General features: G+C 34.2%; 1 long non-coding RNA gene across 2 annotated transcripts in view; it reads right to left on the bottom strand.

Annotated features, from left to right (window-relative positions):
* LOC144332701 (uncharacterized) overlaps positions 1-14,724 on the bottom strand; it is an 80,550-nt gene extending 65,826 nt beyond the window's left edge. For both annotated transcript variants that reach the window (XR_013400680.1, XR_013400679.1), the window contains exon 1: positions 13,724-14,724. This is a non-coding gene — a long non-coding RNA (uncharacterized LOC144332701). The remainder of the gene's footprint in view (positions 1-13,723) is intronic.
* Between the last annotated feature and the right edge of the window lie 2,268 nt (positions 14,725-16,992).

Genomic DNA, 16,992 nt, shown 5'->3' with positions numbered 1-16,992 from the left:
ATGCAGATATTGCATATTGAACAAATTGAAAGTTTTTGACAACCCTGCCTCTAGCAAGTCCATCAGGTCTTTGTGACACATTTTGGTAATTCTTGCAATATTTCAAACTTCCATTATTATTATATCTGTTACAGTGATTTGTGATCAGTGATCTTTGATGTTACTATTGTAATTGTTTTGTGGCACCACAAAACATGCCCATATAAGACAGTAAACTTAATTGATAAATGTTGTGTGTGTTCTGATTGCTCCACTGACTGAACATTGCTCCATGTCTCCTTAGCTTCAGGCCTCCCTATTCCCTGAGACACAACAATATTGAAATTAGGCTAGTTGATTATACAACAGTACATTGACCATAGAAGTCAGAATCCACTAAGGAGTGTGCAACAAATCAACTGAGTACTCAACTGCCCCTGAAAATGGATAGTACTTAGGAGTTGAGCCAATATGCAGCTATTGCTAGTAGAGGAACTAGAGCAGGAATGGTGGAGCAGTGCCCAGATCTCTTAAGCCTAAAGACGCTCTGTCAAGATGAGCAGAAGGGCCATTGCAGTGTCCCTTAATAGAACATGGGCCTGGGAGGAGCCACTGAAGGTGCAGATCTTGGTGGTAGTAGCAAATATTAAAACAACAATAAAAAATTAGGGCAATTAATAGCTCTACAATGTTCAAGTGAAAGGAAGAGCCACTTTAAATCAAAAGCTAGAAATGACTAAGCTTAGTGAGGAAGGCACATTGAAAGTCAGGATAAGCTGAAAGCTGGGCCTCTTGCAACAAGTAGCCAAGTTGTGGATGCAAAGGAAAAGTTCTTGATGGAAATTAGAAGTGTTACTCCAGGGCAGGTGTGGTGGCTTGCACCTGTAATCCCAGAGTTTTGGGAGGCTAAGTTGAGGAAATGGCTTGAGACCAGGATTCAAGACCAGCCTGGGCAACATAGTGAGAACTTATTTTTTTTTAAAAGTTAAGTGTGGTGGTACACATCTATAGTGCCAGCTACCTGGGAGGCTCAGGCAGGAGGATCACTTGAGTCCAGTAGTTCAAGGTTTCAGTGAGCTATGATTGTGTCACTGAACTGAAGCCTGGACAATAGAGCAAGACCTTGTCTCTAAAAAAAATAAATAAAAGTGTGACTCCAGTGAACACACAAATTATAAGAAAGCAAAACAGCCTTATGGCTTAATGGAGAAAATTTGAGTGTTCTGAATAAAAAAGATCAAACATTTCCTTAAGCCAAAGCTTAATCCAGAACAAGGCCTTAACCTCTTCAATACTATGAAGTCTGAGAGTGGTGAGGAAGCTGAAGAAGAAAAGTTTGAGCTAGTAGGTGTTGATTCATGGGGTTTAAGAAAATAAATTATCTTTATAAAACCATCTCCAACCTAAAAGCGCAAATGAAGCAAATGCAAGAAGCTACAGCAAGTTGTCCAGCTGAAGTTCTCCTGCCTAAGATAATTGATGAACATGGCTATACTAAACAACAGATTTCCAATGTAGACCAAAGTGCCTTCTATTTGAATAAGATGCCCTCTAGGACTTTCATAGCTAGAGAGAAGAAGTCAATGCCCAGCTTCAAAGCTTCAAAGCTTCAAAGAACAGGCTGACTCTCTTTTTTAGGCGCTAATACAGCTGGTGACTTTAAGATGAAGATAATACTCATTAGCCCTTCTGAAAATACTGGGGCCCTTAAGAATTATGCTAAATATACTCTGCGATTGTTCTAGAAATGAAATATCAAAGCCTAGATGACAACACATCTGTTTACAGCATGGTTTATTGAATATTTTAAGCCTATTGTTGAGATCTACTGTTCAGCAAAAGAAATTCCTTTCAAAGTATTCCTGATCACTGACAACACATGTGGTTACCCAAGAGCTCTGATGAAGATGTACAAGGAGATTAATGTTGTTTTCATGACTGCTAACACAATATCTATCCTGTAGCCCACAGTTAAGGAGTAATTTTTACTTTCAAGTATTGTTATTTTAAAGTTACATTTATTAAGGCTATAACTGCTACAGTGATTCCTCTAATGGATCTGGGCAAAGTAAGTTGAAAACCTTCTGGAAAAAAATTGCCATTTTAGATGACATTCAGAAAATCTGTCATTTATGGGAGGAGGTAAAAATATCAATCCTATGAGGAGTTTGGAAGAAGTTGATTTCAACCTTCATGGATGACTTTAAAAGGTTCAATACTGCAGTGGAGGAATTCACTGCAGATGTGGTGTAAATGGGAAGAACTCTTGTCTGATGAACAGAATTGCTTTCGATGGCCACTCATTCTCTCAGCATCTAGAGGAAAAGCAAGCAGGGCATTAGCATAAGAGGGGATTTCAAATCTACTGTGGGTAGGAGCAAGGGGAGGGCAGGAGACAGCAGGTCCCCAAGAATGCTGCTGTTGACCGAGGACCTATGACAGCTCCAGTGAACACTACATTCAAGAGTAACAGACAGAGGAGCTGGAGATTTAATCAGGAAACTGTAGGCCATATCCATATATATATATATATATATATATATATATATATATATATATACACACACACACACACACATACACACACACATACACACACACACACACACATATATATGGATGGGGAGACAAGAAAAGGAGAGAAAAAGATGTATGTATACAGTTAAACCCTGAACAATATGAAGTTTAGGGGCACCAAGAGCCCACATAGTCAAAAATTCACATATAACTTTTAATTTTCCCAAACTTAACTATTAATAACTCAATGTTGACCAGAAACCTTAGTCATAAAGAGTTGCTTAACAAATATGTTGTGTGTTATACGAATTATAGTCTGTATTCTAGTAAGCTACAGAAAAGAAAATGTTATTAAGAAAATCATAAGGAAGAAAAAAATCATTCCACTTAACTATTCATTAAGTTGAAGGGGGTCTTCCTACAGATCTTCATTCCTGTCTTCCTCATATTAAGTAGGCTGAGGAGGAGGATGGGGAGAAGAGGTTGGTCTTATTATCTTAGGAGTAGCAAAGGTGAAAGAAAATTCACATATAAGTGGATCTGTGCAGTTCAAACCCATTTTTCAAGGGCCAACTGTATATGTTTTCCTATATAGCTCTCTCCATATATCCACATAGATATTTCTATATATCTTCCACATATAGATTTCATTTCATATTTCCATATATATATCCATATCTATCTATATCTAATCTCTCTATATATCTATATATATATGCCCTCCCACATGTTTTTTATATATATATCACTATATATATACACACATACACACCCATACATATACATATATACACAAGCTCACATATATGGTATATATATAAAACACATGTGTGTCTGTATGTATACAGTCATGCACTGCATACTGACATTTTACTCAACAACAGACCATGATGAAGGTTCCATAAGATTATGATGTAGGTAAAACATTTCTGTCATCTATTGACATTGCAGGTGTCCTAACATCCTAACACAACATATTATTCACATGTTTGTAGTGATGTTGATGTATACAAACCTATTAAATTTCCAGTTGCATAAAAGTACAGCACATACAATTATGTACAGTTCATATTTGATAATAATAGTGGCTATATTACCAGTTTATGTATTTACTATATTCTACTTTTTATCATTAGGTTAGAGTATATGCCTACTTACTAAGAAAATTAACTATAAAACAGGCTGTCCTTCAGGAGGTATTCTAGAAGAAGGCACTGTTATTGTAGGAGATGAGCTCCATGAGTACTATTGCCCCTGAAGACCTTCCAGTGGGACTCAGTACGGAGGTGGAAGACTGAGATATTGATAATTATGACCCTGTGTAGGCCTACGTTAATGTGTATGTTTGCATCTTAATTTTTAACAAAAAATTATAAATTTAAAAATATTAAAGATTAAAAAATAGAAAAAAGCTTTTTTAATAAGGATATAAGGGAAGAAAATATTTTTGTACTGCAGTATATTTGTGTTTTAAGCTAATTGTTATTACAAATGTCAAAATGTTAAACAACTTTGAAAACTTTTTAATGCAAAATAGTTGCTGCAGGCTAAGTTTAGTTTATTACTGAAGAAAGAAAAATATAAATAAATTTAATGTAACCTAAGTGTACAGTTTTTATAAAGTCTTCTGTAGTGTACAGTAATGTTCTATGCCTTCAGATTCACTCACCACTCACACACTGACTCACACACAATTTCCAGGCCTGCAAGCTCCAGTTACAGTAAGTACCTTAAACAGGTGTGCCTTAGGACATGGATGCAGCTGGAAACCATCATTCTCAGCAAACTATCGCAAGAACAAAAAACCAAACACCACATGTTCTCACTCAGAGGTGGGAATTGAACAAGGAGATCACTTGGGGAACATCACACACCGGGGCCTATTGTAGGGGTTGGGGGGAGAGAGGGCATCGGGAGTTACACCTGATGTAAATGACAAGTTGATGGGTGCTGACGAGTTGATGAGTGCAGCACACCAACATGGCACATGTATACATATGTAACAAACCTGCACGTTGTGCACATGTACCCTAGAACTTAAAGTATAATGAAAAAATAAATAAAAAATTAAAAAATAATAAAAAAATTATACCATATTTAGTGAGCTTGTATTAACTTTTTAGTTAATACATTTAGTGAGCTTGTATTAACTTTCTCCACTTGATTCAAAATAAACAAGGATATTTAGGTAAGTATGTATGGGGATAAACATTTTTCCATTTGTCTCAAACTCTGATATGGCTTGGCAGGGCATTGCGCCTAAGGTTACAATAACTTGCAATTTGCAGAGCCAGGACTTAAACGCAGGTGATCTGGTATCACAGGGTTCATTTAAACTTCTAGATTATCTATTTATGATAAATGTGCACAATTTGCATAAGAACAAAATTGTATTGCAATATCTCTCAATCTGCAAGTTAAAAAAACCCGATGAGTTGGCTGATGTTTACAGAATTACTGATAATTCAAAACATCTTTGCAGATGTTGGTTACTTGCATGTCCTTTATTGAAACGTAGCAGCTCGTATGCTCTTTCTTCTCTTCTTGTACTAGTATATCTCCCCAAGTTCAATTTCACTAATTAAGAATTTGTTAAAATATGGGGGAAATGTATAAATTTTAAATATTAAAAGAGCAATATTAACTGGACATTTTGGATATTTACCTTATTAAACCAATAATATTCTACCTCATATAAGTAATCAGACTACTATATCTGTAGTCATTTTTTCCAGAGAGATACACCTCTATAAAATATATTAAATATATGGGTTGATATTCATTTTAAGGCATTTATTAAACAAAATAAGTACTGGGTAAAAATATGTATTATATGGCATGATTAATTTACCTTGATGTTACCATTTCTAGAATCCTCTCCAAAATACAGAGTAATTGGAAAATTTTTTTCTCATATGATTATCATGCAATTTAGAATGATTTCTCTTCTTGAAAGTTTCCTTTTCTTTTCCTTTCTTTAGTTAGTGATGGTTTATCGTATTAATGCTTTTAGTGGTTTATAGATTCCATTGTTAGCATAACCTGAGAACTAAATAGCAGTAAAGCTGGAGAAGTTCCTACAGATAAAAATTTTTTTCCTTTTCGAATTTTCGATGTTTCAGTAAGTCCCCACCATAAACTTCAAATTTTTACAAAAGTAGACAAATAGTTACATATGTCAAAATATTTAATTTTCTTTTTCTCTTGATTGAACATTTTATAGTATATCTACTTTCAGAATTGTATTCTTAATTGTGACGTTATGAGATTTTTTTCTTTTAGTGATTTAGTTCACGCAAAGAGCAGTTTTGCATAAATTTAAGTAATGATAGCATGGGAATGAACTTTTCCACCTCACTGACACTCCTCTTCACTAGTTTTAGAAAATACTGGGTTTGGAGAGCTGAGAGTCAGACATCATTATGAATACAACACTGATATGTGTATTTGGGCCTGGACTTTATCTTAGTGCAATTCTGACCTGCAAGTTATCTATTCTTTCATCTAGTAGGGGCTTTAGTATAATTGTAACTGCATTTGATTAGTTGAGTTGCACTTTTATTTTTGCCAATAACAATTTTATGTACTATTAAACATATTATATCCCTTTTGTCTTTAATTGTATTATTTGTTGGTTTAATAATTTGTCAGAAGAATTAATATTTGAAACTGACAAAACTTATTTATGCAAATGACAGGCTGTTTTTTGCGTATTGTCATTTGCAAATGATTTTTCCTGATATAATCCTATTTCTGTACTTCTGATTGTAACGGATGGTTGAGTATGTGCAGAATGGATGCAGTTACTGTAACATATCCAATCTTTCTCTGTTTTTACCCCTTTCCACATCTACATGCATCCCTTCACTCTCTGGCAATGCACAAGGCTGTTTTTAGACATTTCAGTCTTCTTTGTTGCTTTCCACCTTGTCTCCTACTTCAAACAGAATGAAACTTTTTTTTTTTTTTTTTTCCCACAAGCATCCTCTGTGCTTTATTTGGGGGCCAGTGACTTGATCACTGTTTGACATCCGTTTTTTTATTTCAACAAGTGGATAAAAGCCCTTTGCCAACAGAACCCAGCATGATCTGATCCTCATCATGTTCCTTATTTTTTTCTCATGTTGCAGGAAACATCTACAGCCCAGTACCACCACTGTACGTATTCTTTTTTTAAAAAAACAGTTTTATTTAGATGTAGTTGACATGCAAAACAACTCCTCCATTTAAAGTAGGTGGTTCAGCGTTTTTACTATATTCACAGGGTTGTGCAACCATTGTTACAATCTAATCTTAGAACCTCTTTATTCCCCCTCAAAGAAACCCCACTAGTAGTCACTCCTCTATTTTTCCCAACTCCCACCCCCCTGGATCTAGGCAGCCACAAATGTACTTCCTGTTTCTATAGTACAGTGCGTTTCTGTATTAACCTGTTCTTAAGGTGACTATTTCACACTGATGAGGTTGCCCTAAGTAGAAAGCCAAGGCTCTTTCATTTCTTTCTGCCCCTCTCCTTTGTCTTCCTTCAACACCAAGGAGAATGGTCCAGCAGCAGCTCAGTCCATAGACTCCAGCCCGGGTACACATCCCCCAGGGCCCCTTGTGGGATTCCTCAGCAGCACCATGCACTGACTGTCACTCTATGTTCTCCTAGGTCCTGTTGAAGATCTGCAGGAGTCTGCACATGGCGGTGTGGAGGAGAATATGACATCAGAACTTGTAAGATGTATTTCTTTCTCTGATTCATGATGGCAGTCAAAAATGATATTCACTTGATATTCCAGAAGCCACAGAAAAAAAAAATGTCTCTTCCAGAGAAAGAACGAAACTTTCAAAACAGGCTTATGAACGAAGGCTTTTCCAAATACAGTGCAACATCTGATCTGTTTCATATACAGGCCTGTTTTTTCCCTTCACAACATTTCTTGCACTAACTTGGGGATATCTTTTAACACAGAGATACTTGTATGAAACACCCAGTTATTTTTTTCTTCTCATTTACAGAAGGGACACACCTTTGAATATGATTTAGTTACTTTATTTTTCAACTTCTCCTGTACTGTTTTCTTTAAATTGGACATCTTTTTTAAATTCTTTTTTAAAAATGTTGTCTATGATTCTTTCACACCTCTGTGGTTTTATTTGCACCATTTCCTCCTTCTAAACTTGAGATTCTTCTGGCATGCCTCCTACAATATTCATTAATCATTTCCAGACCTGTTCATTGCTAGGCTCAGATGACTCTACGATATTGTCCATTAGACTCAACATTTTCCTGCCGTGGATGCCCTGGCACCTTTTATTGGCATTCTTTAAATGCCATAATGCATAAATATTCTTTATCTTCCTGGTCTCTCTCTTTACAGGATATTGCACATGGAAAGATACAATGCCATCTTTGTATACCTATAGCATGTAACACAGGCTTTATTGCATGTTACAACTTGCCCCTATCAGGAGTAAAAGATGAATGTCATATAAGCTGTTAACTAAGAGTCTGAAAAGGTACATTTTTAGACGTTGTAACTCAGGGGTCAGTAAAGACAGGATTATTTCCTGTACCTGGGGCTTAAGACCTGGCTGCCTTTGTATAGAAAACAGATGATAGCAGGGAATGAAAATTGAAAGGGGACTTTTCCATTTCCTACACATGGTTCAAATAGTTCTGACACATGCACGTTTTATATTTTATAAAATGTATAGGACATAGTGTTAGCCAAATCTGCACTAATTCTGTGAGTTAAATGTTAAATAAACAATGATTTCTAAAGGTGAAAGAAAAGAATAATATTTTACCTGTTTTTAAATTTTTAAACAAATTTACTTTGTATTTAAAAATGGTTCATTTTATATCTAGGCCTTTCTTTGCAAAGAGATTATAAATGTTATGTATAAACCCTCATCTTGAAGGTATAACAGTGAGAAAACTGTCCCTGACTTGCTTACTTATTCCACGGAGTGATAAAATTTTGCCAAAATAGTTTAGAAAAGTGATTTTGAAAGGGACACTCAGAGAGGATTTTTTAGATAGAGTAGGTCAAACTTGGGAGTTGAATTGCAAAAGGAAACTGTACTGATTTTAGAAGAATCTATTAAAACTATGCAAAACTTTATGGATAATATGATTAATTCATAAAACTCAATATTTCCAGTGTAATGGGAAATGAATAAAGCTGAGCAGGCACAACCTAAAAGAAACTTAAATTAAAAATTACAATTAAAAGGATGAGCACACGTTGATGAAAAGCTAAATATAGGAGATATTTGTAAGCTTCACTCATACATAAAATACATGTATTGAAAATTTGAGTACTTTGTGTAATATCACTGAAGTACAAGAGGCGACATTTGATTTTTCAAGTCAAATGCATTGTGAGGAGTACATTATTCACCTAGGTGCCGGACACTGTTCTAGGCACAGGAAATACAGTTGTGAATGTTCATGTTTTTTACTTTATGGGTCTATAATGAGTCTTGCATATGTGTTCCATTGATGTTATTGAAAGACATACATTCCAATATGAAGGGGGTGAACACATAGTAATACAAGGAAACAGAATATGAGACAGGTCTGGGAAACAGAAAGGGTTTAATTTTCAAAGAAACAATAATCAGGCATCCAAAAAACTTTCTATGACTAAGAAAATATTTGTGAACAAATAAAATTAGGTTGCAATTAAAAGTTTTCATTTGTACTTTCTTTCATTCCCTTAAGTCTTGAAGTCTCTTTATGCTCAAATACCCACGTAATAGCTCATTAACTGTGACCATGTTTGTTCCTTTTCATTGCAATTCTATTTTAAGCATGACAGAGAATCAAATGGCACATCACCAAAGGGTAAAAATTAGTGCAAGTGAAGGATTTCAGGACAGTGTGTAAATCTACTTTGCATCATAAAGATTCTGCTAAATATTTAGAGACAGAGGTAGTTGGGGGGAACACTTTACCATTTTCCCCTGAAGAAATCTGACAGTTATTGCTTTAGCTTGTGTTAGTAATATAACCTAAATCAGAAAGAACCCTTTACAACGTGAAAAGATTGTTTACTTCGGTTATTGAGTTGATTTACGTTTGTATAAACAGCAAGACACATGACAACACAGCCCTCAATCTCTGTCAATTGGTAGAGATAAATAAAATACTGCTAAAAATGGCCTCTCGTGAACAAGGCTTACAAACCATATATAAACATTTCTTGGGACTTTAGCATCTTCCAATACTTCTATTTGGCACAGCTTTCCTCTGCATAAGGGATTTAGAATTAATCCCACATGAATAAGTGAGGACCTAAATTAGACCTAACACAACCAGGAGCTATATATATATATATTCTCTAGAAAGGTGAATAATGGGAGAGAAGATGAGATCTGAAGTTTTATGAAGTACTGAATCAATACCAATAGACTGTCAGAAAAAAAGAAAATCTCCAAGATGTTTTCTCCTTAACTATATGGGGAAATCTGAGAGCTTTATAGAGCTGTAACTTATTAATGGCAGATACCTCATATTCTGTTACTTTTTGTTCTCACACTTAGTAAAATACTTTGGCTTCTGTGGATGCAAACACATGTGAGTGAGCAATTAATAACTAGGGCAATCAAAGTATAAGACCAGAGAGATGAAATGTTTGCTATAAATCTAGAATATTACAAGCTGAAATAGACACAAGGTGAAGATATTATGGATATAACCAGTGAAATCAACCTCAATTTAAAATATTTAGGCATTCAGTGTTCTCAGGATCAAATTCTCAAAAACAGTTTTCCTAAATATGTATGAGCCAAATCTTCATTGCATGCCCACTCAGAGATGAACATATAAACATTAGACAAATGGCACAACTATCTCAATCTCTACCAGTAGTGCCGAAGAACATGGTTGCGGAAAAGATTGTATAGTTGTTTTGTAAGATAAGAATTTTTTTAAAACTTGGAGAATGCACATCAAATTTCTAGACCTCTTTTTCTAATCTGCTATTGCATAAAAATTTCTAAATTGATCTTATTTTTGTTTAAAAACCATATAGCTCTTAGAGAGAATTATTTATTTATATATTCAATGTAGAAAATATATTAATGCTCGGAAAAATTTTTTTTGGAAATATCACTTAGAATTTTTTTAAAAAGGCATACAGTAATATGTTATAGAGAACATAGTATGATCCACTTAGGATTTGACTAAAGACATTTTATACAAAATTTTCTATATTTTACCATGGTTTTATTTTTTCTTTCAAATACACAAACCAACCAGCAGTAAGCTTAAAATCTTAGCCTAAGAACATTAACTATAGGTTAAAAGCAATAAAATAACAATTATTATTTTTATTTATTTATTGAGTCTCACTCTGTCACCCAGGCAACAGTGGCGAATCTTGGCTCACTGCAACCTCTGCCTCCAGGGTTTAAGTGATTCTCCTGCTTCAGGCTCTGGAGTAGCTGGGATAGCTGGGATTAGAAGTACGTGCCACCATACACAGCTAATTTTTGTATTTTTAGTAGAGACAGGGTTTTGCCATGTTGGCCAGGCTGGTCTCGAACTCCTGACCTCAGGCAATCCACCTGTCTCAACCTTCCAAAGTGCTGAGATAACAGGCATAAGCCACAGTGCCCGGCCTAGCAAAACTATCATTTTAAAGCACAATTGGATATTTATATATCAGCTGACTTTTCAAAGTATCTTTGTGTATATAATCTCATTTTCCCAGAAGCCATATGAGACATTTCTTTCCATTCTGCAAATGAAAAACGTAAGGCTGATGAAGGTTGAACATCTTGTTACATAGTAGTGTTACAGCCAAAATTTGTTAGTCACCTGACTGGCTGTCCAGTGCATTTTAGATGACACACTAATGCTCTTATATTAGCCATGCAAATATTCAGAAACTAGTAATTTTTATAATTCGATTAGTTGAATGAATTTTATGAAAATATATATGAATTATAGAACATTTAAAAATAGAGAAGCAAAATAAAGTTAGTAAAAATCTCCAGTTATATCACATCACTCAGTGACGTGGTAACATTTAGGGTGAATTTTCTCCCAGACTTTGTACACTTATATATGTATTTAAAAACAGAATCACAATTCACATACTGCTTTATAGTCTTTTTTTCCACTTAGTAATATATTATGACCTTATTTTCATGTTATCACATATTATACTGAATCATTTATAGAATCTTTTCCCTATTTCTTGCCACAATTAATAATATCATTCCTGAACAAAGGCATCTTCTACACCCTGTAGTGAGAAGTAGTTAATCTAGTATAAAAAAACTCTCTCCATTACATAAATCAAAATGAGTACTACAGAAGACCTTAGATTTCCACTTCTTGCTGAGTGTTCTGGGAGCCTCAAAAGTGAACATACTGTTTAGTTGTTTCACACAGCAGGTGGAAGGAGGTAAACATGATGGAAAATTTCAGAAGGCAAAGTCAGTAGCGTTTAATGAAGCTCATTTCTCATTGAGATGTGATAAATGGCAGATACATTTGTCTGAATGCCAGCTGTTTCTACAATAACTTGCATGGCTATTTCCAGGGCAGCGTACAGAGATTTTGTGAAGAAAAATTAAAATTTTCTATATTACCAGGTGAAGGATGCACTAAATATTGGTGGGTTTCATATAAATAAGGTTGTCATATAAATTATAATATTTTTATGTTTTATGTAAAGTGTTTACAGAAATGATGTTTAAATGTGACAATACATCCAAGTTATAGAGGGAGTCCTCTAAAATAATAGATAGTCTGATCTTAAAGTGTTAAAACAGTTAAGACTGATGAGCAGTGTTTCATATGTTTCATATTCATTATACCTTAAAATGTTAAAATTAATATTTCTAGAAATATTAGATGTTATTTTTCACAGAAGAAACAATATTTTCTTAAGATACATATCATTCTATGTCAAGGATGACCAAAACCTATATCAAGGATGACTCAAAACCTGGTTTGAGTAGGACTGAGGTTTGTTTTGTTTTGTTTTTAAAGACGTAGCACTAGCAAGGATAAAACAGGACTTGTCTGGGACAAACTGGGTGGTTGGTTATCATCTATATAGTGAGGATAAAAGATCATAGGCAAGTTAAAAATCACAAATAGTGAAAACAATCAAGATGATAAGGCACACTGCTTGTGGCTGCTAGCCAGTCCAGGAAATTATTTCCTGGAGAGTTGTGTTTCCTAGATTTTCATAGAGGGTCCGGGACGACAGGCCAAGGGATGATACTGTACTTGGAAGTACAGCTTTTTCTACTTAGCATCTGATATTTCTGATAAATTACTCTAAGATACTTTTAGTTTCTTTTAATCTAATGCTGAAACCAACACATTCAAACTTGAAATAATAAAAAATTACTTTTTCCCAGGGATTCTTGGAAGACAAATTAGAACAGAAAAAATAAATCTGTCTCTATTCACAGACTGCGTGATTGCATACTTAGAAAAATGACAAAGTATTTGCAAAAGAAGTTCCTAGAGTTAATAAGTGAGTTTAGCGTGGTCACAGGATGCAAGTTAAATTTACAGAAATCGATTGCATATCTACATACTAGCAATGAACATTTGGAATTTAAAATTAAAAACAAATAATAATAACATTTACAATGACATCAGAAGGTGAAACACTGAAGTACATATTGAATAAGATATGTGCAGAATCTGTATGGTGAAAAATGTAAAACACCTAAGAAATAAATCAAAGACAACCCAAATAAGTGGAAAGAAATGTGTTCATGAATCGGGAGGCTCGCTTTTGTTCTTTCTATCCTGACCTTTAAATTCAAAGCAAACCTAATAAAAATCCCTGAAGGATATTTTTAAACTACAGACAAATTGATTTTTAAAATTTGGATGTAGAAAGACGATGCATATGTTTGACAGAAACAGTTGCATTTATTTTATGTTATTTTTTTTACAGACTATAGTATTCAAACACACAATTTACCAAGTAAAATTAATTTTACAGATAGAATGTAACAAGTAAAGTCAATATTATTGTAACTGATACCCAAATCAACACACTGAGCATTGCCAGTACCACAAAATTATCTGTCGTAAATAATTCCCATATATGCCTGGTTTTACCTCAGGGTCTTCTGATTTGATCCTTTGGCCTACTTTCTGTCCCAGTGCCACATGATGGTAACCACTGGAGCTTAATATTAAGTCTTGCTATCTGGTAAAACTTTCCGACTTTGTTATAATCATCTTCTATGATACCTTGGATTCTGTCAGGTGCTCCTGCCTCCTGGGCACTGAGATGCTTGTTCCAACCTGACTCCAAAGCAGCAGACAGACCCTGTGAGGGGCAGCTACGTTCTTCACTAAGGTCAACACCTGGAGTCCCTGGCTTCTCCAACTATTTTCTATTTTTGTGTGAGCACTATGTGGCAAGATATGAGGTAAGACTTTCCCACCAGCTGCCAAAGGGGCCAGGCTAACTCCTGATAACACCAAACTTGATCAATAACACATCAGAGATAGGAGGCAGCTGATGAAGTCTTTCTCCGTTGCAATCGTGCATGGACTTCTGAGTTGTAGTGTTTCTGTACAACGTCTTCAAACATCCTATGTGGCCAAGTGATTGTCTCCTTGTGAAGCAGCGGCCATCTTGAGAATGCACCATAATATATTTGCTTCCCATTTATTTTTCGGCTTCAAATCTTTATTTCCTTATTTCTTTTCCCCTGAAAATCACACTCATAATTAAGCATTAGTAATTAAGTTCTCTTCAGATTCTCTTTTCTATGGGACTTTCAGCGGGACTGCTATCTAGGCTATGCCGTCTAGGCTATTTTGTCCTTTGCATTCCCTATAAATGTATGAATCCCCACCCCCAACCTACCATCCACATTTCACAGATTCTGTGGTTATAAAGCAATTTTAAAAGAAGTCACAGCACATTAAATATTGAATACTTTAATTCATTGACCTAGCATAATTCTCCATTTATTCATATATTCTATGTCAACAAAGTATATATATATTTTAATGTAAATATTTCGTTATTTCTAGATACATGATATTTCTCTGCTATCTTAAATGGCAATTTTCCCTTTATTTCTAAATCATTGAGCCAGTTAAGTGTTAGATATTAATGTAAAATCTTGCATACTTGATAAGGTATGCACGTATGCATGTATGTACATATATCTTCTTTTGAAATACTACTTGCACAATCGCAGAATTTTTATTTCTTGTCAATCTTTTTTTGTGCATTAGACAATCTCAGTTCTTCAGTATTAAATAGAAATAGTAAAAGCAAGAATACTTGACTCATATTTAACTCTAAGAAGAAAGTAATCAAACGTCTAATTTTTATGTTCACTGTAAGATTTTGTACATGCCTTTATCATGTTGAGGAAGTTACATGGCATTTCCAGTTTATCAAGAAATTGTATTATGAATGGATTATGAATTTTACTATATAACTTTTGACATGATATTTTTCTCATTAATTTGTTAATGCAACACATTTTATTTATTGAATGTAGAACACAATACCAACTTCAAATTTCTGTGATATTAACAACTGAACATGGTGTAACATATTTACATATACTGCTGCATTTGCTTTACTTATATTTTATTTAGGCTTTATGGGGTAATATTGGCATATGATTTTCTTTTCTTATATGGTTCTTATCAGGTTTTGATTAAGATAAGGTTGAGTTCATATAATAAATTGCAAAATCTTTGTAATTTTCTTTTTCTCTGACATATGTTAACATATTTTGAAAAACATTTATTCTTTGAAAGTTTAATAGAACTTACTGATAAAACCATCTGGCCAGAAAGTGCATTTGTGAATTGTTTTGTTTATTTATTTTGTTATACGTAATCAAATTCTTAAATGTTTCCAGAATTATTAAGGCTTTTTATTTCTATTTGTGTCAGTTTTGTATATACCGTGTATATTTCTATATCACCTATCTCATTTCAATTTTCTAATTTTTGACAAAATTAATGTAAATGTTTTGTAATGTAAATCTGAAAATTAGTGTACTTAGATATCAGTCTAAGAAAAGTGAACAGTAAATCTGGAGAATGTTAAAGTCAGAATATCATAGAAATAAATATTAATAAAATAGAAAATATATAATAAAATGTGTAAAAATCAATTTCCTGAAATTTGTAATTAAAATGGGAAATTTCTGGTATAACTGAGTAGTACAAATATGAGAGAAGTTTCAAGTAACCAAAGTCAAAAGAGACAAAGGAGACATTGCTGGACAATCTTGTTAGACAAACTTCCAACCTTGCTCTGATTTTTTTAACCTTATCTACCACAACTTTCTTTAATGCTCCATCTGCTCTAAACTAAACTCCTCACTATCACCCCCTATTTGCCCAGTTTTTCACTCTTTATTCCATGTGAAGTATTCTCCCTTTATATCTATATGTAGTAATCTTATAGTTCTCAGGTGCCAGTTAACATCATGCTAATGTCTCATAGATTTCCCTGTCCTCTCCAATCAGAACAGTTTTTCTTCAACTTCTAGGCACTACATGTGCAACTCAGTTTCACCCTTACAGTACCTTTGATTGGAGCACATGTCATTCCTAGTCTCCTAGAGAAAATACATATTTTAAATTACAATGTTTTTCTAATCTTTTTGGTTTTCTACCATGCTTGACCAGTTGCCTGGCATATAATCAGTATAGTAGACATGTAGAAGGATTGATTGAATAAATGAATGAATTAATAAATGAGTGCATGAACCAGTTGGCATAGACTAATGCCACATTGTCCTTGGCTGATTGGAAATTGGCATTCATTCAATGAGACACTCTAAATTTCTTGTACAACAAAGTGGCATGCTTCTTATAGTAGATAGTGATTGATCCTATTAGATTGAAATGGCACCTGTTTCTCTTCTAATGTATTTTCAGTGCATATCAAGCATGTTTGATAATGCAGGCTTTAATTGTTCTAAATTGGCTTGAGTCTACTGGAATAATAAATGAGGCAATTTTTGTCTTCAAAGACAATGGACTTTAATGAGAATATTTCTGTATCCGGCAATTTGTGGTCATAATTTATTTATAGCAGGGCTTATGATTCATCATTATAATTTCTTTCAAATTTGTATGAAAAATCATCTCTACAAGCACAAGTGTCTTATTCTGGCAGCTGTTCTTCACTAGCTGATATTTTCTGCAAGCCCTAAACTTAGCATTAGCAGTTTTCAGCTTAATTTTTCCTTGTTTACATTTGGAGTATTTCCACCATATAAAAACAATCTCATTGTGAAAATGCAAGGAAGAAATATATGCATCTGCAGTAGAGCCTGTTAGCAAACTCTAGTCTTCTCTGATCCCAGGTGAGCATGTTGGTAGCAGGAATAATCCCTTTCCCCTGGTGAGCATCTATAAAAAGAATCTGGATCAAATTATTTTCTTTGCTAAAAGGCTCAATGTGCCCACAGGATTTCTTTAGAACATTTACTTTGTGAGGATTTAGCCATTTCCCAAAGCTTCTACAGAAT

Source organism: Macaca mulatta, chromosome 11, assembly GCF_049350105.2.
Source record: "Macaca mulatta isolate MMU2019108-1 chromosome 11, T2T-MMU8v2.0, whole genome shotgun sequence".
In the NCBI taxonomy this organism is placed as follows: Eukaryota; Metazoa; Chordata; class Mammalia; order Primates; family Cercopithecidae; genus Macaca; species Macaca mulatta.
The sequence above is the reverse complement of the archived record's forward strand: the minus strand, read 5'-3'. Positions and strand labels throughout refer to the sequence as shown.